The 26063-nt window shown below is 34.2% G+C and overlaps 1 pseudogene; it reads right to left on the bottom strand.

Annotated features, from left to right (window-relative positions):
• Positions 1-922: 922 nt before the first annotated feature.
• Positions 923-2078, bottom strand: LOC120165087 (annotated as a pseudogene).
• Between the last annotated feature and the right edge of the window lie 23985 nt (positions 2079-26063).

Here is a 26063-nt window from a genome sequence, read left to right as displayed (position 1 = left end):
TAAATTTCTTACTTTCACAAAAGAATTACTTCGCATATATCAGTAATGCTTGGATTTAAAGATTTTAATGCTTGAATTTAAAATATTTTATTGATAATTTCAATTGTATAATTTTAATGATTGGATTTAATGTTTGGATTTAAAGATTTTAATGCTTGAATTTATTTTTTTCTCATATTTTTATTGTTAATTATATTTTGTCCCCTTGAACTAAAATCTTAGTTCCGTCCTTGACGATACGGTTATTTGTTCCTGCTCTTTCTTATTAATTTAAATTATACTTGTCAGTGCTAACACATCGGGATACAAAAATTTATTTTTCAACAACACTAACGCACCTCCTAAAATCGGGTTCAAGTTAAACTATCATTCTTAAATAATGATTAAATTTGAAACATTGAACGATTGATCTAAATCAAACTTAAATTGAATATAATCTAAATTAAAAAAAATGATCCTATTCAAACTCGATCCAAATGATCCCATTACCATCTCTAAATGCAACTTATTGAACATTTAAAGACATGGATTTTTAATGACATCCTCGATATTAACATTATTTGTGGGTCTTTAGTTATTTTAATCAAATCATATCTTTCGAGTTTAATTAATATTTGGAAGATGAAATAACATGCGTAGGCATTAATATGAAAAACAAAGTACACCAAAATATCCAAATTTTTTGTCTTAGCCTTGGGCAGTCCAAAACATACACTCAATTGCAAATTGCATGAGGAATCTATTTTATCTCTTTCCCCCTACAATGCCAACTATTTTAAGAGAGGAATCAGGACTCTTTTTTGATATTTAATGTAAATTAATCACACTTTCTTTCATTAAACTAAACAACAATACAAAGAAAAAAGTATTAAGCTGCGGGCTACAACTTCTTTCCAAGCCACATCAGCTGTCCCCATTTCATTTCTCCCTGACCCTTTCACCCCCGAAAAAGGAAAAGTAAAAAGCCCATTTCCCCTCACTGTCAAACAATATTGACCACACGCACTTTCCCATACTTGCCCGGAAAGTAAATACCAAGTGTTAAAACCCAAAGGCCCCCCTCTTAGATATAAAATTTATATTTAGATCCTGAAATTTTTGCCGGCGAACGTTTGCCCGAACTGCCAATTGGAAGGGACAATGTTCCACGAAGTAGAAGTCCTACGATCACTGCCGGTGACCCTGAATGAAAGAGATTGCCCCACCAAAACGGCGTTGGATTGCCAGTTTTGACCCCAGTTTCGGCTCATGCTCGTTCACCCTGTTTTCGACCCTTTCACGCTTGCCCTCACGATGTCACCGGAGCCTGCCACGTTCGTGATTAGCACCAAGTTGAAGTATCGGAAACCGTTTATCGTGAACCTTATTCCGCCCTTTCTCCGGCATGGCACCCTACGAAAAAAAGAAAAAGAGAGTTACTTTTTCTGTTTGTATCTCGGGAAATGTTAAATAACGCGGGGAACTCAACCGGTTTCAGATTAAAAAACACAGTGTCGTCGTTTACCTGCGGTAAGAAACTGGGACAATGCCGGCACGGTACTCGGCAATCTTAAGGAACATGGGCATGGCGAGATCGAAGTGAGGGCGAGGAGGATTGCACCAACCGCCATTGTCGTTGGGAAGAGCATAATTGGGAGGGCAAAAATTGGTTGCGGTGATGAAAATGGAAGGGCTACCAGAATGGCACCATTGTGGATCACTGGCGCATTTCATCTCAAAACAGGCACCGCAGCTGAACCCATTGTTGAACAGAGCAGTGCTCAAAGCTGCTGTGTTCACTCCATATCCTTGGCTGTAAAGGTTTCCATAGCCACAAGCTCCACCTGAAAAAAATCATTAAAACCGTGTTTAAAAAGCATTTTCTTGGTTTAAACTTTAAATAACAAAAATGGAGAAAATTTCGAATTACCCATTGTTCCAGAGGCATCACTGCCGCCATAGAAAGTGGCATGGGCACTTTGCCACGCGCCACCGGAGTAAACACCGGGGATTCTAGCTTCAACAGCTTGGAAAATGAGAATCAAAGGAAGGAAGTAGGCAATACCCCAAATTGCCATATTTGACTAAGAAAAGAGTGTAGAAAGCTAAAATATGAACGAGGAGGCGAGGGTGTGAGGGTGGTATTTATGGAGTGTGAGGTGAGAGAAAAAGAGAGGGAACATATAACCTAACATTATTAAAAAAAAAAAAAGTGGAAAATTTTGCAGATCCCAGATTACTATTATCATTATCATCACTCTAATTATGCAGTTTCTTTTTAATTACAGCAGTGAGATTTCCCCTGTTTTCAATTTACTCATTCATGTTTCATCTCGGCGGTAATCCCATTCAAAGTTCAATCATATATTTTCATTATCACATTTATTTTGTTTTTTTTTCAGGAAATCCCAACAAACTGTTCAACCTTGTTTCCATTCAATTTCATTACCACGTTTTAAAAAATTTGTCTGAATTCTACAAAAAAAACTGTCACTGTATATGTCACATATATATATTTTAAAAAAACATGGTTAATTATTTGATAAGGTTAAATGAAAATACGTAAAGGTTAGAAATGATCAAATTAATATGAAATTGGCATGATTGTCCTTCGATAAAGGGGGCGTGGAGTGGAATTGTGAAGATTGGTGGTTGAACTCAAGGGCTGATATGGAATTGTATTGCTTAAGTTACAAGTTGCGACATCATTTGCACTATTTCACTTCTTTTGCCCCCAACAATATCTACCTTTCCTTCTCCTTTTATTCCATTTTCCCTTCTTTTGAAGCTTCAGTTGGAGGGAAAAGTGGGGGGTCAACCCATGCACCCATAGATTTCCTTCTAAATTCTAATGATGCCACCTTACACGAATCATTCAATGAAATTTTTATATTGAAAAAGTAATTAAAGAAATTGGAATTATAAAAATTTATTTATGAAAATATGATGAGTCTTACCGCGATTGACAATTTTAAAAGAAGTATCGACATTTATTGAACATTTTACTGTATTTTATTATATTTTAAAAGTAAATTGTAAAGAAATGAAAGTCGAGGGATTAAATTTTGTAAATTTATTCTCTTAAATTTTTATAAATTCATCATCTAACAAAATCTTACATCTGTCTCTGTCAATAAATACTATCTACTTTATCCAAATCAATTTCAAATGGACTTCACTTGCACTACAAAAATATTGTTAATTCCCTTATTATCATCTCATACCCCCATTTTTTAACATTCATTTTCTCTTAATTTTACCCATTTTACGTTAATTTTGGAGATTGTTTTACAAATAGACAGTAATTAGAGACTGAAGATTCCCAAAAGAACAGCAAATTTTCAAAGGGAAAAAAGAAAGACCAAAATTAAGGGCAATGGGGCCCGTGAACCGCATTCATCGGGCCACGTATTACGCCGTGCATTGTTAGTACGTTATAGTGGACTCGACTAATGAATAAATTGTATACACTTCCATTTCGTCAAATACAGATGTGTAAACTTTAAAGTCGCAATTTTTTCACTAAAATAAAGAAAGAAAAAAAGTCAAGGTTTTAAGAATTTGTTCCCATCAATCCACTTCCACGTTTATGTATTTATATATTATATATACCATCAAACCTAGATGTGAAAGCGATAGGTCTTGTTTGCTTTTACAAATTTTATTTTAAATAATATAAATGTTTCATTTTAAATAAGAACCACATTTAGTTTTAAAATTAGAAAAAAATATTTTATCACTAAAGTCTTGATAGATTAACAAAAGACTTTAGACTTTTAAGTGTTTTAATTTTGGCCAAAGTATAGAAATGGTCCCCCAACTATACGGTGTTGCTTTGTTGAGTCTCCTGATTATCAAAAGTTACAAAAATGGTCATGTGAGTATAAGATGGTGCTTTGTTGAGTCTCTCGACTAATTAAAGTTATAAAATGGTCACCCGACTATTCATTATGTTCTAAATTTATCTTTTTACGTTAAAAAATTGACGACTGTCTGAGCTAGATGTTAATTTGTTGTCTAAGATATGATAAAATATAATATCAGAATCCCAAATGACTATCACATCATAAACAATAGATTAACATCCAACTCAGACGGTCGTTGATTTTTTTTTAATAAAAATGACGAGTTTGAAATATAATGAATAGTCGGGTAGCCATTTTATAACTTTTAATATTCAAGGGACTCAACAAAGCAACATCCTATAGTTAAGAGACTATTTTATAACTTTTAATAGTTGAGATACTCAACAAAGCAATGTCATATAGTCGGAGGACCATTTGTGTATTTTATCCTTTAAGTTTTTGATTTTTTTGTATAAATAATATATTAATAAATAAATTTGTTCATTATCAAGCTGGTCTATTTTAATATATTTGTTCATTATCATATATTTTTTGTATTAATAAATATATTAAATTTTTGAATATTTTACTATAAATCATATATTAATAAATAAATTTGTTCATTATAAAAGTTGGTCTATTACAATAGTTTAGGGTGATTACAAAGGTAGTATATGTTCATAATTTTTTATTCAATTGATAGCGCACACACTCTACGTACATATTTGCTTGAAACTAGAATCTCTACAGAGAATAACATTTCATTTTTATCATTGAGGTCACTTAATAAGTTTGACTTCACGATTTATTTATATTAAAAAATTCATTTATCTAAATCAGTCAGCATAAAATAAGGTTTAGTGGACTAAACAACAAAGACAAATATAGAAATAGAAAATAAATGAGGGAAGCATTTAATTTGATGAAAGGGAACACGTCACATATAACACATAGCTTTGTTGTTGAACAACAAATCGTAGGAAGCGTGATCAAATTAAGTTCCTCACCTTCATTTTGCTTTTGCATGTGATCATCCCACCAAACCCTAGACCTTGTTGGTTGAATTTGATTTATATTTAGTTATTTTTAATTAAACTAATGAAAAATGATCAGTTATATTGTTAATAGGATTAATGTAAACCTTTTAAGTTATAAATTATAATCTTTAAACCATTTGCAGTCCCAACGTTTAAATCAAAAGTTATTACATGTGAGCACATTTGAATTTATAGGTCTCTTGAATGTTACGATAAGAATATTTTTCTTAAATTATGGATAAATTAAAAAATATTTTTCTTAAAAATGCATTGTTGCTGAAAATTGTGGGATTTAATAACTGTTATTTGGATGAAATTTACGTGATTCAAGTAAATTGCATTATAAGTATATATTATTAGGCTTAGATTTGGTATAATTACTGCCCTTTTTTCAACTTAATCCGTTTCTTATACCTCAAGTATTCGCATGATTTAATGAATATTTTTTTATTAAATTAAAGTGATTATAAAGTAATATATATTCTAAATACTCTTAGATATTTGATAATAAACGTTCAATCACTATGCTGCAGCCGTTAGTGCTCGAACTCGTGACCTGATCTAATAACAACAACGATTCTTTTAACCACTTAACTAAATTGATTCGTGCATTTAATGAGTATTTTTTTAAAATCAAAGTAGAGTCATTATTATTAATTGAGACCAATAAAAGAATATTAAAAGAAAAGAATATGGTAGCAAAAGACAAATCAGTTGGGGCAGAGTAGTTGACCGTTAAAGATAAAGGAGTTTTCCAAATTTTCATCACATATAATAGATTTAATATAAAAAATACTCAAATTTTTTTATTTAGGTGTTTAAACTATTTTCAAATCAATTCAAGTGTTTTACATTTATAACATTACATTTTTATGTGCTTGAAGTGTCACCATCGTTAAATTACACGTTAAATGACATGTGTTACATTTATAGAAATTTAAAATTTTTTTATTTAAAATAAAAAAGTTAAAAAATTATTTAAAAAACTCCAAACTTTTTTAAATATAAAAAATAAAAAATCTAAATTTTAAATCTCAAACACCAGACATCGTTGTCGTCGTTGCCACCATGATCGCCATCATCGACGAACAACCACTTCAGTCGTCGTCTACCCAATGACTAACCATCACCTTAATCCTTAAATTTCTAAACTTAAAACCCTAAATTCCTAAAATCTTAAACATTCAAATCTCTAAAAAAAATCTTAAATTCTTTTGATCGATCATGGCAGTCGACTATTTGGTCGACTATAACAGTCGACTGTTTGATCGACCGTTGTTTAAGAAAAAAAAATGCAGGGAGGGGGAGAAATGGGATACACATGTTGTTTTTATTTATTTGTATAATATTTTTATTTAAAAATAAAAATTTTATAAATGTAACACATATTATTTAACAATGAAATTTAATGGCTATGATGGTTCAAGTACTTTAAAGTGTAAGTTTGAACGATAGGTACATGTATTGAATAAAAAAATAATTAGGCAACTAAATAGTAAAAAGAGTATAATTTAATATTTTTTATATTAACCCTATATAATATTTCACTTATGGGGTTGAGGAAAACTTCGTTAAAGGCCAACAAATTTTCTCCTAGGAAGAACAATTATATGATGGAATTGAATGGACATTCACGAGAGAATAACAAGTGGTTGTGATTATAGGAGAATAAAAAAAATGTTAGTGCGAAATTCGTTAATGGCAATGCAGGATTTGTTGAGTGAGGATCTTTTAGCCGACCATTTGTTTGGCTCAAGGGGCCATTGCCCTTGTTTCTTGAGCAACCAAAATTGGAATCATATCTTCAACTTTCTTCTTTTCCATGCATTCTCTTTCTTTCTTCATCTTTGCTTTTTATTTTTATATTCTTTGTTTTCATTCACTATTTCAATCCTTCAGTTGAAACCCGTTACATCAAGAGAGAACAATCTTAATAGTCTAATGTTATTACAAAGTAACGTCTGTTCATAATCTTATTTAGATATTGATAACGACACATTTTGCTGCAGATACAGTTGCTCAAATACACAAAGTACTATCTCTTAATAAGTACACTTTTTGAGTTTGAATTTATGTCATTATCCTTTATAATTATTTTCTTAAACTAACAATTTACTTTTGAATTTTAAAAAATACTTTAATAAATTTTAACTTTAATAATTTAATTAATTTATATAAACTAAATTTAGAATCTAAATCCCGACATTTATGAATTTTTAGTGTATCACGCATTACTTTAAGCTTAGTGAAGATGACCATCAAAAGACAAAATGACCAAAAGAATCATGTTATCACTTTCTTTAAGCTTGCGCGAGTGATTCCTTTTGTTCTTGGGGCCATCTCTACCTTTTTGTTTATTAATTCTTTAAATTATTGGTAAATAACAACATTCTTTCATAGATTTTTCTAATAGGTTATTCTTATTTAAAAAATTTAATATGAGCCGTTCGTTTCTATTCATCCATCTATTAAAAAATGTAATTTTTTTAAATTTTATACTATATAACAAATCTTAACCCATTAAAAGATTATATATTACTATTTAATAGTAAATACAATTTATAATATTTGAAATATTTTCAACTAATAGATAGGGGTGTTCAAATAACCGAAATAATTCGGTTAACCGACCGAACCGAATTAGTTCGGTTAATTCGGTTCGGTTACCGAATTAGTTCGGTCGGTTAACGGTTAAGAAAATTTTTAGAATTCGGTTAACGGTTAATTCGGTTCGAATTCGGTTAATTAACTGAATTAACCGAAATTAAATTTTAAATATTAACTATATTATATATAACATATGGGCTCAACCCAAATCATTTAAAACCCAATTAATAATTTAAGATCCAATAACTTTTAAACTCAAATCAATATTAATTAATTAAAAAATTATATAAATTTTTTATTTTATAATTATATATTATTTAAATTATTTGTAAACTGTTTTTTAATTAAAAAATATTAAATATATTATATATAACATATGGGCTAAGCCCAAACCATTTAAAACCCAATTAATAATTTAAGATCCAATAACTTTTAAACTTAAATCAATATTAATTAATTAAAAAATTTATCTAAAATTTTTATTTTATAATTATATATTATTTAAATTAATTATAAACTTTTTTTGAATTAAAAAATATTTAATTTTTATATAAATTAGAAAATTTTAAAAAAAATTCGGTTAATTCAAAATTAACCGAATTAACCGAAATTTATTCGGTTCGGTTAATATGTTCGAAAAAAATTTCGGTTCGGTTAACGGTTAAAAAAAGTTTGGTTAATTCAGTTATGGTTAATTCGGTTCGATCGGCCACCATTTTAACCGAATGTACACCCCTACTAATAGAGTGAAATGATTGATTAACCCTAGATAAAACGTCAATTTTTAAACAAACCTTTGAATCTGTATGTATAATAAGTCTTGACCTGACACTTTTATTCATATTTTTTGTATACAACTTTTGTTCAAACATTTCATTATTAAGAAGAAATCAAAGAAATGAGAACAAACAATATATTTCATTGTTAAAATTTGTAGAACCCTAAATCCGATTGGATTTAAAGTGACACACTAGGTTATCGAGACAATATCTGGTTTTCAAATTTTGTTCATTTTCATTTCAAAACATACTACATGGTATTAAAATAAATATACATGACAGTTATAAAACACATCTATAAACCGAAGTTCCGTGACACATTGTTTAAAACTAAAATAATACAAACTCATAGTTCGATAAACCAAATACATGAGCAAGGTTCTATGAATACAAATGTCCACTAAAGCTATAGTACAATACTCCGGGAAAGATGCTGGAAGTCCTGCAGTGATGGTGCTCCACGAACGACTCAAGCTAAAAACCTACGAACGAAAAATATTTGAACGTTGAGCTTACAAAGCCCAATAATATAATCGCTAATCTAGAGCAACATTATGAGTCTCATAAACATAAACATGTTAAAGACACTATTAGGGATGGCAATGGGTCAGGTCGGGTCGGGTTTTTGGGTCACCTGACCCGACCCGAGAAGAAAGGGTCCTTCACCCGTGACCCGACCCGACCCGAAATAATAAAAAATATTTTTATTCAATAAAAACAGTGAATTAATTGAAAAAAATTATATATAGAGGGGTAATATTGTAATTACCCCTAAATATATAGGGTAAAATTATATATATTTTTTGGGTCGGGTCGATTCGGATTTTTTTCACCCTAAACCCGACCCGAACAGTGCATTAAAAAAAACCTGACCCGACCTGACCCGAACCCGATATTTTTTTTAAAAAATCTGACCTGATCGGGTCGGAACCCGTCGGGTTCGGGTTGAGTTGCCATCCCTAGACACGATACTAAGCAGTAGGTACATGCATGGTCATAATCAAGTACTACCTACTTAAGGTTAAACTGTTTTATCGCTAAAATAGAAGTCCCATGCTTCCCTTAATCCTCTGTTAAGGGCATCGCCATGAGTACACCTTTATTAGGTCTTTCCCCACCCTGATTGTAGCTGTTGTGCATACTTAAATGTGTCACATGACACGTACTGTTGTGCATTATTTGAATGTGACACTGACACTGTTGTGCATTATCTTAATACGACACTGACACTGCTATACATTATCTGAATTCAACACTAACACTGTTGTGCATTATCTGAATGCGATGCTCTGCTAGTATCTGGTCTCATATAACTTCAGATACTAGACTGTTGGGAGTGGGTAACGGTATCACATAACATTAGTGAAATCCCCTTTAAGCTACTGAATGATCTCCTAGTATCAGATAGCATCAAGTAGATCATTGAAAGGGAATCCTAGTATCACATAGCATCGATAATTCCCACTCAACTGAAGCATTGACTTGGTATCACATAACATCAAGTCAAGCTTTATGGATAATTGCTTTATTGGACTGGTGCAACTACAAATGCATAACTGAGGGCCTAAATGTCGTATAACACTGACAATGCCCCACTAAGGCAACTAAGGTAGCCTAGCTACACATGAACATAGCTCGATATACTAAAGTGAGGTCATATTCTCATTAGATGCTATCTCGTTCATTCTCTTATCTAGAACTGTAACATCCTCCATGTCGGGTGAGTGATTGATTTGCAAAGTTTCAACATTTGGGGATTAAAGTAGAATGATTATATAGTTTAAAAATAAAGGTTAGTAAATATGAAATGAAGGTAGGGACCAAATGGTCATTTGGAAGGAAATTTTAATTAAAATAAGATGTTATGGGGTATATGAGAACCACGTGTGATTTTAGGTTCCAGAACCTCCCATTTCTTCTTCATTCTTCCTTACTTTCTTCTCTTCCTCCTCCAACCGTGGGCTTGCAATTATAGGTAAGAAACTGAACTTGGTAGTTTCTTTGATTGTTAAGATTGGAAATGAAAGTTGGTATGTTATATAAGATAAAGGAAACCTTATATGACATTAAAACAACAAGATAAGTGATTTAGAGAATGATTTGGAAAATGAGTTTTTAGATGAAATCTTGATAGGAATGAGTTTTTGATGTTTGAATCAGATTTTTTTGACTTGTCAATAAGCTAATTAAGAAGTATGAAGTAATAGAATTGAAATTAGAACAAGTTGAAATTGGAGTAAGATTCTTCAATTCTATATGGATGAGGAGTTTTCTTAGTTTTAGAGGTATTGAATGGTTAATAATTAGTTTAAGTAAGTGTATGAGAGCTAAGAGTGTTAAAGGGATTGAAATAAGTATGTTTGAGCTGAAATTAGATGATTTCCGGGCTCAAAATAGGATTTCTGGGTTAGGGGAATCGGTACCCATTCAAGGGGAACCGATACCCCTTCAACGAAATGAATTTCCAGAATGCAAGAGGGGAATCGATACCCCCAGGGGGGGAACCGATACCCCCTCATCATCGTATATGAAATTCCAGATTGCTTGAGGGGAATCGATACCCCCAGGGGGGGAACCGATTCCCCCATGAGAAAAAGAAGAAGAAAGAAAAGAAAGCAAGACTAAGCTATAAATTCTTTAAATTAGTAAGCTATTAAAGCTTAATTTCAAGACATAGACGTCTGATGATCATCTTAAAAATTATGTTTATGTAGATACCGAGCCTACTCGAGTTCGGGAACAATCTACAAGTAGGATCGATCGAGGAAAGGCAAAGAAGTATAGGTGAGTGCATATGCATAGCATGAATAGTAGTATATTCAGTTCTAGACTTGTGATAAGTCTAGATTCCATATTTTGACATATGATTACATTCCATATTATGATACATGACATGAATTTGTATTTAATGTATTACATGACATGAATATGCAGAAAAAGTTATATGCACTATGTGATAAAGGTATGTAAATGATATGCCTATGTGTTAAAGTTATGGAAATACTATGTCTACGCGATATGAACTACGGGAAATGTATAAGCCCATGTTATGTAGATGAGAACTATAGGTATAGTTGGCATGCCAAGGGTAGAGGGTATACTCGGTTCTTTAGGACATATGTATATCCTTTGGAACCTGTGTGAAGTCTTGAAAGACACATACTTGATCCATAGTATATGTATATGATTCTTAAGGAATTCTACGTGGTCCTTATGGACATAATTCTACGGGCACTTCGGTGCAATTCTACGGGCACTTCGGTGCAATTCTACGGGCACTTCGGTGCATTTATACGAGCTGTGGTGACAGCATAGTGCACAACCTCACATTACTCAAATACCTTAGGTTCTCAATATGCTATCATGGGCCAATAAACTTAATTAATACAGAATAATGAATGTTACAGTCATACGCTTACAGGTATGGATATTGATGAAGTATACTATATTGATTAAGTACATGTTTGCATCTCATATCATATGATCCTGACATTTTGATTACATTACATTGCCTTATTATTATTGCCTCACTAAGTCGATGACTTAGCGTGTGAGTGTTTCACACGTAGGATCCGGGAAATTAGAAGAGACAGGTGAAGCAGCTGGACAGTATTACTCCTGCAACCATCAGATCAGAAGCAACTTAATCAGTAGGTCATTTTGTGATGTAATAGCAGTTGGCATGTAATTAAAGGGTTAAGTTGTGTATGCTCTGAATATTTTGGTAAACTTATATTACAGTATGTATATTATTGTATTTTCTTAATACAAGTACAAACCTTTTACTATTATTTATTAAGAGTTGTGTTTTAAAGTCAATGTAGTATCTCTGACTCATATCCGGGTCGGGTATGGGTTGGGGGTGTTACATTTAATGGTATCAGAGCTATGGTTTAGCCGATTCTAGGCATAAACCAGAGTCTATGGAGTCTTTAAATGGAATACATGCCAACTAATAGTGAGAACTTCTGATCTGGTATAGTATGAGTATGCTGTTTTGCTAATAGGATAATGTGTTTATTCTTATTAGATGTCCGGACATAATAGCTCCCGAAGTGAAGCGGGAGAAGATAGGCATGCTGAAAGCAGTAATTCACCTGCCCTGGCCAGGCAAGGTGAAGAACAGGCATCTCAAGGAGTGCCTGTGCAAGATCAAGATACGTTCTTCAGAACGTTAGACGCTATTCTGACGAGTCATAAAACCTCCTGTTCCACTAACTCCAAGAATTAATGTAGCAAAAGAGTTGAGAAGTTTAGGAGCTCCCGAATTTAAGGGAGAAGCTGAGGAAGGTCCGGTGTCAGCGGATCTTTGGTTGAATGATTTGAAAATCATGTTAGATGGTCTCCACTGTTCCGAAGTGGAGAAATTAGATGGAGCTGTGTCTCTATTAAGGGGTCAGGCAAGGATATGGTGGACGAATGTCACCATGAGGATGTCAACCGACCAGTTGACTTGGTCTTTGTTTTTAGAAGAATTTAAAAGCAAGTATATTGGAGATCAGTTTATCCGCCAAATGAAACAGGAATTTATGAGTTTGAAGCAGATGAGCCGCTCTGTGTATGAGTACGAATGTGAGTTTAATAAGCTGAGCAGGTTTGCAGCTGAACTTGTGCCTACTGAAAAAGATGCTTGCGAGTGGTTCGTGGAGGGCTTGCGCCCTAGACTTAAAGAAATGTTGATAGTATTAAACATGTCCTCGTTCCAGGAGGTGATCAATCGTGCAAAAGCTCTTGAAAGGGCTCAGAATGAAAGATTTGGGGACTCGAGAGTTCAGACATCAAAGAGGACGACTACTTATTCTGGTTCAACACCAACAAAAAAGGGAAGAGACTCGGGATTTCGATCACAAACTAGATCAGAATCAGTTGCATCGTCTGCTAGGGGATCAAGTCAGGCAAGAACTAGACAGACGCAGTCAGTGGAATCCGGTGCTGGGAGATCTACTCCGGGTCAAAGGAAACAGTGTGAGCACTGCGGGAAAAACCATTATGGGGATTGTCGTATGGCAGCTGGGACTTGTTTTCGATGCGGAGAGGCCGGACATTTTGTCCGGGATTGTCCCTTGATTGTTGGTGAGCCGGCACCATCTGGAAGAGCTGGTTCCTTCTCACAAAGAGGACGAGGAAGAGGCAGAGGAAGGAACCCGTCTGAATTCTCTGCTCAACCTGAAGTTCGATCCACTGCTCGAGTATACAACCTAAAGACAAGTGAAGACCGTGATGATCCTGATATTATAGCAGGTACTTTTCAGTTGTATGATAAATTAGTACTGGTACTGATTGATCCGGGTTCTAATTATTCTTATATTACAAGTAAGTTAGTAAAGGAGTTGGGGATTTCCTTAGAAGCTACGAGTAATGAGATTATAGTAACAACTCCGTTAGGCCATAGTGCCCGGGTGAATAAAGTCTGTAAGGGGTGTCCCATAAAGGTTCAGGGAATTGAATTCCCTGCTAATCTGATGGAATTACCCTTTGACGAGTTTGAAGTGATTCTGGGAATGGATTGGTTGTTCCGGTATTATGGAGATGTTAGTTGCAGATTGAAAAAGGTAACTCTGAAAAGTCCAGAAGGAACAGAGATAAGTGTGAGCAGTGAAAAGTTTAATCCTTTAGCAAATGTAATATCAGTGATGTCTGCCAAGAAATTATTGCTACAAGGATGTCAGGGTTTCCTTGCAAATGTGATTGATTCAAGAGCTCAAGAGAAAAGGTTAGAGGAAATTCCAATAGTTCGAGAGTTCCCTGATGTTTTTCCTGCTGAATTGCCAGGATTACCTCCAGATAGAGAGGTAGAATTCCAAATTGAAATAATGTCGGGAACAGCTCCGATTGCGATGGCACCTTATCGAATGGCTCCGAAAGAATTGCAAGAGTTAAAGAATCAATTACAAGAATTGCTAGAGAAGGGCTTTATCCAACCAAGTGTATCGCCTTGGGGAGCTCCGGTGTTATTTGTTAAAAAGAAGGATGGATCAATGCGTCTTTGCATTGACTATCGACAGCTCAATAAGGTGACCATCAAGAACAAGTATCCTCTTCCGCGCATTGATGATTTGTTTGATCAACTAAAAGGAGCTTCGGTATTTTTGAAGATTGATCTACGTTCGGGTTATCATCAATTGAAGATCCAGGAGAAAGATATTCCAAAGACAGCTTTCAGAACGAGATATGGTCATTATGAATTCATCGTAATGCCATTTGGAGTAACGAATGCACCTGCTACTTTCATGGATCTCATGAACAGGATTTTTCAGCCCTATCTGGACCAGTTTGTTGTTGTCTTTATTGATGACATACTGGTGTACTCGAAATCCCATGAAGAGCATAGCACACATTTGAGGATCGTCTTGCAAATTTTAAGAGATAAAAAGTTGTATGCCAAATTGTCTAAATATGAGTTTTGGTTAAAGGAAGTAATTTTCCTGGGGCATGTGATCTCAGCAGTTGGGATTAGAGTAGACCCTCAAAAGGTTAAAGCTATAATGGATTGGGAAGTTCCTAAGAATGTGTCTGAAGTTCGGAGTTTTCTGGGACTTGCCGGGTACTATCGAAGATTCGTTAAGAATTTTTTGATGATTGTGCTGCCTCTAACAAAGCTAATGAGAAAGAACGTATCCTTTGTTTGGACTTCTGAATGTAAAGAAAGCTTCGAAGCTTTAAAGAGAATTTTGACGGAAACTCCGATATTGGTTCAACCGGAATCTGGCAAGAATTTTGTAGTATACAGTGACGCATCCCATAACGGGTTGGGGTGTGTATTAATGCAAGAAGGAAAAGTGGTAGCGTACGCATCGAGACAGTTGAAACCACATGAAAGGAATTACCCCACACATGATCTAGAAATGGCTGCTGTAGTATTCGCTCTCAGGATTTGGCGTCATTATCTTTATGGGGAGCGTTGTTACTTATATACGGATCATAAGAGCCTGAAGTACTTGATGACTCAAAAAGAATTGAATTTGAGGCAACGTAGATGGGTAGAGTTCTTAAAGGATTACGATGTGATAATTGACTATCATCCCGGAAAGGCTAATGTGGTAGCAGATGCTCTGAGTAGAAAGACGTTTGCAGCTTTACGAGCTATGGATGCAAGATTATCTTTAACGGGAGACGGTGGTCTTTGTGCGGAATTAAACCTTAAACCAGCATGGTTGGAACGAATAGGAGAATTGCAAAGTAAAGATGAAAGGTGTTTGAAAAGAATTGAGCAAGTAAAGAACAAAGAGATTAAAGACTTTGAGGTTAAGTCAGATGGAAATTTGTATTTCAAAGGAAGAATTGTGATACCCGACAATGAGGAGTTGAAGAAAGAAATATTGAAAGAGGCTCATTGCAGTCCGTTAACGATGCACCCGGGTGGAACCAAGATGTATATGGATTTGAAGGATCGATTTTGGTGGTCAGGGATGAAGCGAAGCATCACCGAATTTGTGTCTAAGTGTCTGATATGTCAACAAGTCAAAGCCGAGCATCAAGTTCCATCAGGATTATTGCAACCGCTTTTCATTCCTCAATGGAAGTGGGAAAATGTTACGATGGATTTTGTTTCGGGGTTACCCTTGACCCCGAACAAAAGAGAATCAATCTGGGTAATTGTTGATCGATTAACTAAGTCAGCGCATTTCCTTCCTCTTAGAACGGATTTCTCTATGGAAAAGTATGTAGAGCTGTATATTAGAGAAGTTATTAGATTGCATGGAGTACCTGTTTCCATAGTCTCTGATCGAGACCCTCGATTCACTTCTAGATTCTGGAAATCTTTGCATGGAGCGTTGGGGACTCGTTTAAACTTCAGTACGGCTTTTCATCCTCAGACTGATGGGCAATCAGAGAGAACTATTCAGATATTGGAAGATATGTTGAGAGCATGCGTAATGGAATTTAAAGGATCATGGGAAAAGTATTTACCGCTGGCAGAGTTCGCTTACAACAATAGTTATCAGTCTAGTATAAAGATGGCCCCCTATGAAGCATTATATGGAAGAAAATGTCGTACTCCATTAAATTGGTATGAACTCAAAGACCGAAGTGTTCTTGGTCCGGATTTAATTCAAGATGTAGAACAGAAAGTTCGAGAAATTCAGTATAACCTCAAAGTGGCCTCTGATCGGCAAAAGTCCTATTCTGATCTTAAAAGGAAAGAAATTGAATTTCAAGTTGGAGATAAAGTGTTTTTAAAAGTGTCTCCATGGAAGAAAGTGTTGAGATTTGGTCGAAAAGGAAAATTGAGTCCTCGGTTTATTGGACCATATGAGATTGTAAAGAGAGTAGGACCGGTAGCATATCAGCTAGCTTTACCACCTGAGATGGAAAAGATGCATGATGTTTTTCACGTTTCAATGCTTCGTAGATATAGATCTGACCCTTCTCATATCGTGACACCAGAGGAGATTGAGGTTCGTCCTGACTTGACTTATGAGGAAGAACCGATTCAAATTTTAGCACATGAAGTTAAGCAATTGAGGAACAAGATTATTCCTTTGGTCAAAGTATTGTGGAGAAATCACAAAGTAGAAGAAGCAACGTGGGAGCGTGAAGAGGATATGCGACATCAATACCCTCATTTGTTCGTGCAATGAAAAATTCGAGGACGAATTTTCTTAAGGGGGAGAGATTTGTAACATCCTCCATGTCGGGTGAGTGATTGATTTGCAAAGTTTCAACATTTGGGGATTAAAGTAGAATGATTATATAGTTTAAAAATAAAGGTTAGTAAATATGAAATGAAGGTAGGGACCAAATGGTCATTTGGAAGGAAATTTTAATTAAAATAAGATGTTATGGGGTATATGAGAACCACGTGTGATTTTAGGTTCCAGAACCTCCCATTTCTTCTTCATTCTTCCTTACTTTCTTCTCTTCCTCCTCCAACCGTGGGCTTGCAATTATAGGTAAGAAACTGAACTTGGTAGTTTCTTTGATTGTTAAGATTGGAAATGAAAGTTGGTATGTTATATAAGATAAAGGAAACCTTATATGACATTAAAACACAAGATAAGTGATTTAGAGAATGATTTGGAAAATGAGTTTTTAGATGAAATCTTGATAGGAATGAGTTTTTGATGTTTGAATCAATTTTGACTTGTCAATAAGCTAATTAAAAGTATGAAGTAATAGAATTGAAATTAGAACAAGTTGAAATTGGAGTAAGATTCTTCAATTCTATATGGATGAGGAGTTTTCTTAGTTTTAGAGGTATTGAATGGTTAATAATTAGTTTAAGTAAGTGTATGAGAGCTAAGAGTGTTAAAGGGATTGAAATAAGTATGTTTGAGCTGAAATTAGATGATTTCCGGGCTCAAAATAGGATTTCTGGGTTAGGGGAATCGGTACCCATTCAAGGGGAACCGATACCCCTTCAACGAAATGAATTTCCAGAATGCAAGAGGGGAATCGATACCCCCAGGGGGGAACCGATACCCCCTCATCGTATATGAAATTCCAGATTGCTTGAGGGGAATCGATACCCCCAGGGGGGAACCGATTCCCCATGAGAAAAGAAGAAGAAAGAAAAGAAAGCAAGACTAAGCTATAAATTCTTTAAATTAGTAAGCTATTAAAGCTTAATTTCAAGACATAGACGTCTGATGATCATCTTAAAAATTATGTTTATGTAGATACGAGCCTACTCGAGTTCGGGAACAATCTACAAGTAGGATCGATCGAGGAAAAGGCAAAGAAGTATAGGTGAGTGCATATGCATAGCATGAATATAGTAGTATATTCAGTTCTAGACTTGTGATAAGTCTAGATTCCATATTTTGACATATGATTACATTCCATATTATGATACATGACATGAATTTGTTTAATGTATTACATGACATGAATATGCAGAAAAAGTTATATGCACTATGTGATAAAGGTATGTAAATGATATGCCTATGTGTTAAAGTTATGGAAATACTATGTCTACGCGATATGAACTACGGGAAATGTATAAGCCCATGTTATGTAGATGAGAACAATAGGTATAGTTGGCATGCCAAGGGTAGAGGGTATACTCGGTTCTTTAGGACATATGTATATCCTTTGGAACCTGTGTGAAGTCTTGAAAGACACATACTTGATCCATAGTATATGTATGATTCTTAAGGAATTCTACGTGGTCCTTATGGACATAATTCTACGGGCACTTCGGTGCAATTCTACGGGCACTTCGGTGCAATTCTACGGGCACTTCGGTGCATTTATACGAGCTGTGGTGACAGCATAGTGCACAACCTCACATTACTCAAATACCTTAGGTTCTCAATATGCTATCATGGGCCAATAAACTTAATTAATACAGAATAATGAATGTTACAGTCATACGCTTACAGGTATGGATATTGATGAAGTATACTATATTGATTAAGTACATGTTTGCATCTCATATCATATGATCCTGACATTTTGATTACATTACATTGCCTTATTATTATTGCCTCACTAAGTCGATGACTTAGCGTGTGAGTGTTTCACACGTAGGATCCGGGAAATTAGAAGAGACAGGTGAAGCAGCTGGACAGTATTACTCCTGCAACCATCAGATCAGAAGCAACTTAATCAGTAGGTCATTTTGTGATGTAATAGCAGTTGGCATGTAATTAAAGGGTTAAGTTGTGTATGCTCTGAATATTTTGGTAAACTTATATTACAGTATGTATATTATTGTATTTTCTTAATACAAGTACAAACCTTTTACTATTATTTATTAAGAGTTGTGTTTTAAAGTCAATGTAGTATCTCTGACTCATATCCGGGTCGGGTATGGGTTGGGGGTGTTACAAGAACGTTATGCTAGTGTTTAATAGTCTGATACTTCTGTTAGTTTAATAAGCTGATGTATTCCGGTTATTATTCACTTAAGGGCGCTTTAGTTGTTTTCGTCTCTAAAGTTGTAACACCCTAAACCAGTACGACACACAGTTGATCGATTAGAATGTCACACCGAACCACCAAAGTGGCTAACCATTTTTTTCTTACTTTCTTTATAAACATCCATTTAAAAATCATTTAAACAAGGAAATCCATTCATAAAATATAAATAAAGTTTTACATCATAAGCTCCCAAAATAATTACAACAAAATATACAAATTAGCTTTTCAAAATAAAGTACGACTCAAAATATATAACTGTGGTCTAAAAATATACATTCTCTCTAAGAATACATGAGACATACTCTGCTCTACACACGGTCCAGAAACTTGGTTGCTCAAAACACTCATTGATTTCTCCACCTAATATGCATAAGGAAACAAATTCCAAACGCTGAGCTCACTAACCCAGTGCCATACTAATAACTACATCATACTAAAGGTGTTCAATAAATTCTCAAGCTATCAAGTCTAATGCATCAGTGAGTAAACTCGTATACCCACTCTCTACTATATGATAGACATCATGGTGTGACTGAGGGTTCTGTATCTCGGAGCTCACGCACCCCTCTAGTCTACCGAGAATGATGCTCAGAACTCTACATCAAACGTAACACCCTTGACTAACCCACCTCTTGCGAGTGTCGAACCTTCCCCCTGGTTAGTCAGTTTAAAGTGCCTTGCGCACTACCTAAGGATATACGAACTGATTCTATTATTCGATATTAGTATCACTTTTAAAGTAACCCAGGTGTCCTGAACGCTTCCCGAGTATTCAAACAAGGCTAATTTTATGTCATCTTAGATGATTTTTGTTTCTAGCTTTACTTGATTATTTTGGTTCTCTCTTAAAGTTTTATTATAAATTCTCCAAATTATAAGCATATTATAGGTCCACGACCTTTCGTGTACCATTTATAAGTGCTTAATTTAGTTAATATTTTGCTTTTAAATTACTCTTTAATCATTGGTTTTTGTGGCTTAATTGTTCAATTTCATTCATTTTCTGTGCACAACGTTAGATTTTGGAAATTGCACTAAAATGACGGAATTATGCAGTTTTTCTTATTTTCGGAATCAAAGCTGGCTAGAATTCGTATTTGGATTAAACTCAAGTTTTAGGATAATATTTTAAATATTATATTTTATCTTTGTTTTAGGTATTTTAGTTTAAATAGGTTTTAGTATTTTAATTAAGTTTTAGGATATTATTTTTATATTTTATCTTTGTTTTAGGTATTTTAGTTTAAATAGGTTTTAGAATTTTAATTAGGATTTAAAATATTATTATTTTTAGGTATTTTAGTTTAAATAGTTTTAATTAGGATTTAAGATGTTTTAGCTTGTTTTTAGGAATTTGAAGGCTATAAATACCCTCTCAGGATAAGCCTAGAAACATATCTCTCTCATCTAAGAATAAAATTTTCTTTTTCTCTCTAGTTTTCTCTCTATTTTTCGTGTACTTTTCAATTATGCTAAGTATAACTTTAGTCATGCTTAGCTAAATTTCTTTCAAGCCGAAGACTGAAGGGAAGACTCAATTCCAAACGTGAGAATTGTAAGGTATTTAAATCGCTTCGGATTTTTCTCTATGTTTTCTGAGCTTACTTTTCAAATCAAAACGATTCGACATTGGTCCGGATATTGTTATGGTTAACGTTTGAAGAAGGATTTTCTTATTGAAGCATATTCGACTTACCGAAAACACATTTAGCAAAATTGTTTGCTAAGAGGAAACTGAGATCGTAATCAGTTATTGTTGAAACGACATAATCTGAGTTGACAACAAAGAATTGTCCTTGTAAGTCGACGTGAATCTTGAAGTAAAAATCTGTTTCAATAATTTGAGGAATTTGAGGTGAAACTGAAGTCTGAAGCTACTTTCACAATAAGTTTTCTTTATCTTAATTTATTTTATTTATTTATTTGTTTATTTAATTTTTATCTCATTATACTTCTTTAAATAATTTAAAACCCCTTTTTATTTTACTACTATTATTTATTATTTTATTATTTTCCCTTTTATTTATTATTATTATTATCTATTTTATTTTATTAAATTTTTTCAACTTTACCTGGAATTCTATCTCCTCTTAAAATCAAGAAACAATTTTACTAAATCAGAAACACCACAGTTCATGTGGATCGACCCTGCTTCTCTATACTACATTTTCCTTTCTATTTAAGAAGCCGAAATTATTTTGATAGCAAAACGACAATTATCAAATTGGCGCCGTTGCTGGGGACTAATGGCAAGTACTGATTTATTTTTCTAGTTTTTGATTTATGATCAGAAGAAACCCAGGTGAATTAGTAGTTCTAGATCCGGAAATCGAAACACGAGCACGAAGAATCCACACACAAATACTTCGATAAATTTTTCATAATTATCAATTTGGTCCCCCAACTTTCACAAAATTATATATTGGCCCAAAAAAATTTCTAAGGCTTGTAGAACCTTTCTAATATCATTTCTAAGCCACATGCTTTTTTTAAAAAAATTTCCCCAACATCTTCCTCAAGGCCGAATGGTTTATGTACCCAAGACTAGGGTTTTCATGATTTTTACTCGATTTTGATTCGATTTAAGCATGAAATCAACCTCGATTCAACCTTATACAATCTCTACAATCAAATCCCTAATGAAATTTCATCATAACATAAACTTCCTCCAATATTAGGGTTAGGCCGAAATTACCCATATCTTATATAGGCATGTATAGTTGATTTTAATCATAAATCATGCTTGGAATTGATTCTACAACCTCAAAAACATAAAAATCCTTCATCAATTCCATAAATCCTAATATGATCACAAACCCTAAATTTTGGGATCTTTCGATACAAGCCAAATTAGCAAGCAATAATGGTATCAAATGATAGCGTTTTAAAATATAACAATTTTCTATTTCACGACATGATCCAAAATCCAAAGGAAATTGCTCAAAAATGAGAACAAAATTTCTCTTACCTTTCTAGGGGGTGCACGATGAAAGGGGTAAAAATGGCTAAGTTTTTCATGAAATTTCTAATGAACTTCATGTTAATTTAACTTATATTAAGCTTAAATGAATTAAAAATTCATTTAATGTGAAATGTCCATTTTACCATTAATGAAACTTGATATTTACAATAATACCAAGCCACATAACCTTATTATATTTCCAAAGTTAAAGATGAACAAAATATTTTACCCTTTTCCAATTTTACCAAACAACTTTCCCAAAGTAGCAATATTGCCACTTTGATCCAACGATCCAAATTAAACATGGAAATAAGTTCTCAAATCCAATGGTCCATATTATTTTCCATCATTTTAACATGTGGAAACAATATTTTTAAGCATAATTTATCATCTTTCATTTTTTTCCCGAAATTCATATTTAATCTGATTTACCGATTTCTTACTAGACTTTAACTATTTCTATTTTTCAACATAAATTCTGGATCAAGAATCTGATTTCAATAAAACCCCACTCTTAAAAGTAAACTATCTATTTATGGAATAAAAATATTTTTGGGAGAATTACCACTTAGGTTCCTAAACTTTTCTCAATTTTATACTTTGGCTAGTAAACTTGCAAAACTTATATTTTGGTCACTAACCAAAATTTTGGGTATTACCAGGGTATCAAATAGCGTTCTGAAAACGCTATAGCGGCCGCGATATTGTGGTCGCGCTACCATTTGAAATAGTTATTCATAGTTTTTGCGGTGGGTCACGGATTCACACCGATTGCGGTCGATTGCACCCGCAATTTAACGGGAAACAGACGATTGCGCCAATAACGGGACGCAATCACCGTTATTCAACCGTTGTTGATTCACTGCAATCAACCATTCAATCGTATAGAAAAACAAAAAAGAGTGAAATGGGGTTTCGAACCTTATAGAGGATGCAATCATGGTCGTTGACAATCAAAGCTCTGTGAACACCCATCTTGACGGTGAAGATTATGTGGGCTGGTTTGGGTCCTCTTAGGAGGTGGAGATGGCCGATTACTGGCCATGAATTTCCATCTTCTGGTGCTTCCCCCTTTCTCTTTAACACCTTCAAAGTGTTCTTGAATATCCATATAAACGAGGAAAGAAAGATTATTGAAGCGAAAATGGTTGAAGTTGATGAAAGTGAATGAAAAATATCCATCTCATAGGTGAGGTTCTATTTCGAGAAATCTTTAAGGAAGGATTCAGTAATGGAAGATAAATTCTTTACTAGGGAGATTTGGGGTTTTGAACATGGAAGAGTGAAATGAATGAGGTGAAAACTGAAAAAATTTGAACTGGAGAATGGAGATGGGAAGAAACGAATATGGGTTTGAGAGAAGTGGGAACTGGGAAGAGCTGAGAAACTTCTTGGCCAAATAGTTATATTAAAAAAAAAGGAAAATAGGAAAAATTATTTCATCCACCACTAATGAAAATTTGTTTTACAAGCTAGGTTCTAAACCTTCTAAACTTCTAATATTGTCATATATTTTATTTAAGATTTATGAGTTAGCATTTTAGAATTTAAGGTTTATATTTTAGAGTTTAAATGTTATAGATTGGAGTTTAGAGTTCTTAAATAGGACACACAATAATATTAAAGTTGAAAATTTTTCCTGTTAAATTTTATATATTCAGACCAAACTAAAAAAACATAAAAATATTAAAAATCATATGTCATCGCTAATTAATTATCTCATCCTATCATCGGATTTTTAAAGTCCTCTATTTGGTTAAACTATATTATATATATATATATATATGTCAATTTCGCTTAGAAAATATTTTAAAAATCTTTAAAAATGATTCCTTATAATTATAATTATTTTTATTATGTTTTAAGATAAGTTGTGCAAAATTTAAAAAAATTCACGATCGCGCAACACCTGCAATAAACGTGATGGCATCTGTTATGTCCGCAACCGCGATAAACGCGGCGCGACCAAAAACGCGACCGCGAACGCTATTTAAAACCCTGGGTATTTTAGACTCTCACAGCTTGTGGTTGATCGGTTTTTGATTTTGAGCAGGTGGTTACTGTCTTGAATGGGTTACATGTAGATTATCACTCAGTTGTTACTGTCGCTACGGTAAGTCGTGAGCTTTTGACTCTGAAAGGGTTCGTCTCTATTCTTCTTAATGTCGAGACTCAACAGACGAACTTTGAATGAGCTGAAAACCTGCTGATGAGTGCCAATGTTGTACATTTTCAGGCCCCTAAATTTAGGGATCATTCATCATTGCCAACTGATTCTGCTGCTCATTCCTACTCCGATGGCCGTGGTCGTGGATGCATCAAACTACAATGTCAACTGTGCTGCAAGAATGATCACCTCGTTGATCGGTGTTGGTATCAATTTGATCAATCGTTTCTGGGGGTAACAGCAACTGGTTCTCGTGGGTCTGCTAGTGAAAAGCAATTGATGACAAATGTTTGTCATTACAGTGTTGGAAATTCAGGTTGTGGCTGCACTCATACTGGACAGTCTGGTTCTCGGTCTTTTTCGTCCAGTGCTAACAATCGAAACAATCCTCATACTCATGTTGCTGATGACAACACATGTGCTTGGTTTATTGATTCTGGATCCACGCATCACGTCACGCCATATGCAATTAAAGTAGCAAATGGTGTTGAATATACTGGTCCCGTTAAGCTTGTTATGGGTAATGGTAATTGTTTACATATTTCTAAGATCAGAAAGTCTGTTTTACTTACTCCTTCTTGTTATTTGAAGCTAAGTAACTTATTACATGTTCTACATGTTACTAAAGATTACTTTCGGTTTCAAAACTTGCTAGCCATAACAATGTCTTCTTGAAGTTTCATGCTAGACAATGCTTAGTTCGTGATAAGGATACTGGTGCTATTCTACTTTAGGGTTAGGCGATTGGTGGACTCTATGAGTTTGGATCTGAGTTGCTTGCCAATAATCAAGCTCTTATTGAAGCTAATGTTGTGTTGGGTCTGTCTAATTTGTATCGAGTGTGGCATGATCACCTTTTTAATCCTTATTTTGACATATTTATATAAGTTAGCTCTCGATATAATATGGCTTTGCCTAAATGCTTGACTAAATTGCAATTGTCTGTGTGCTCTTCATGTCAAGTGGGAAAAAGTCATCAACTTCATTTCTTTTAATATCACATTGTTTACTTCGAACCATTTCATATTGTTTATTCAGACTTGTGGAGACCAGTTCTCGTTACTTCCAATGGCTTCAAGTACTATGTCTCCTTTGTAGATACACATACCAGACACACTAGGCTCTATTTGTTAAAGTCTAACAGGCAAGCAATGGATGCCTTTCATATGTTTCAACAAATGGTCTCTATTCAATTTCATACCGAAGTCAGAGTTATGTAAAGCAATTGGGGCGGTGAATATAGCTCTTTGTCACTAGTTCTTATTAAGGGTAGTATTCATCATTGTGTGTCTTGCCCTCATACTTTTCAGTAAAATGATGTTGTCGAATGTAAACATCGTCATGTGATTGAGATGGTATTAACTCTTTTGGCTCGAGCTGCAATGCCTCTTCGATTTTGGTCGTATGCATCTATCACTGATGTTCATTTAATTAATACACTTCTCACACGAGTTCTTTAAGGGCTCACACTATTTGAAAGGTTATTTTCTCGTCCACCCGACTGTAGTTACCTCCGGATATTTGGTTGTCATTGTTTTTCTCATTTGTGCCCATTTCAGATGCACAAATTGGCTTATTGCTCTAAGCCATGTGTGTTTCTTGACTATAGCTCTCAACATCGTGGGTATTCCTTCTTAGCTCCAGATGGAAAGATATATATCTATTCGCATGTTATCTTTGATGAGAGTGTGTTTTCGTTTACTGACGCTTCAGTTCAATCTCCTATTTGGTCACTATACCTCTCCCTTCACTGAGTCTATTTATCTTGTTCCCGGGGTGTGTCTGGTTTGTTGTGGTTCGTACACTCATTGTCCTATCATG

Source organism: Hibiscus syriacus, unplaced genomic scaffold, assembly GCF_006381635.1.
Source record: "Hibiscus syriacus cultivar Baekdansim isolate YM2019G1 unplaced genomic scaffold, ASM638163v2 tig00111569_pilon, whole genome shotgun sequence".
Lineage (NCBI taxonomy): Eukaryota > Viridiplantae > Streptophyta > Magnoliopsida > Malvales > Malvaceae > Hibiscus > Hibiscus syriacus.
This window is presented reverse-complemented; position numbering and strand designations above follow the sequence as displayed.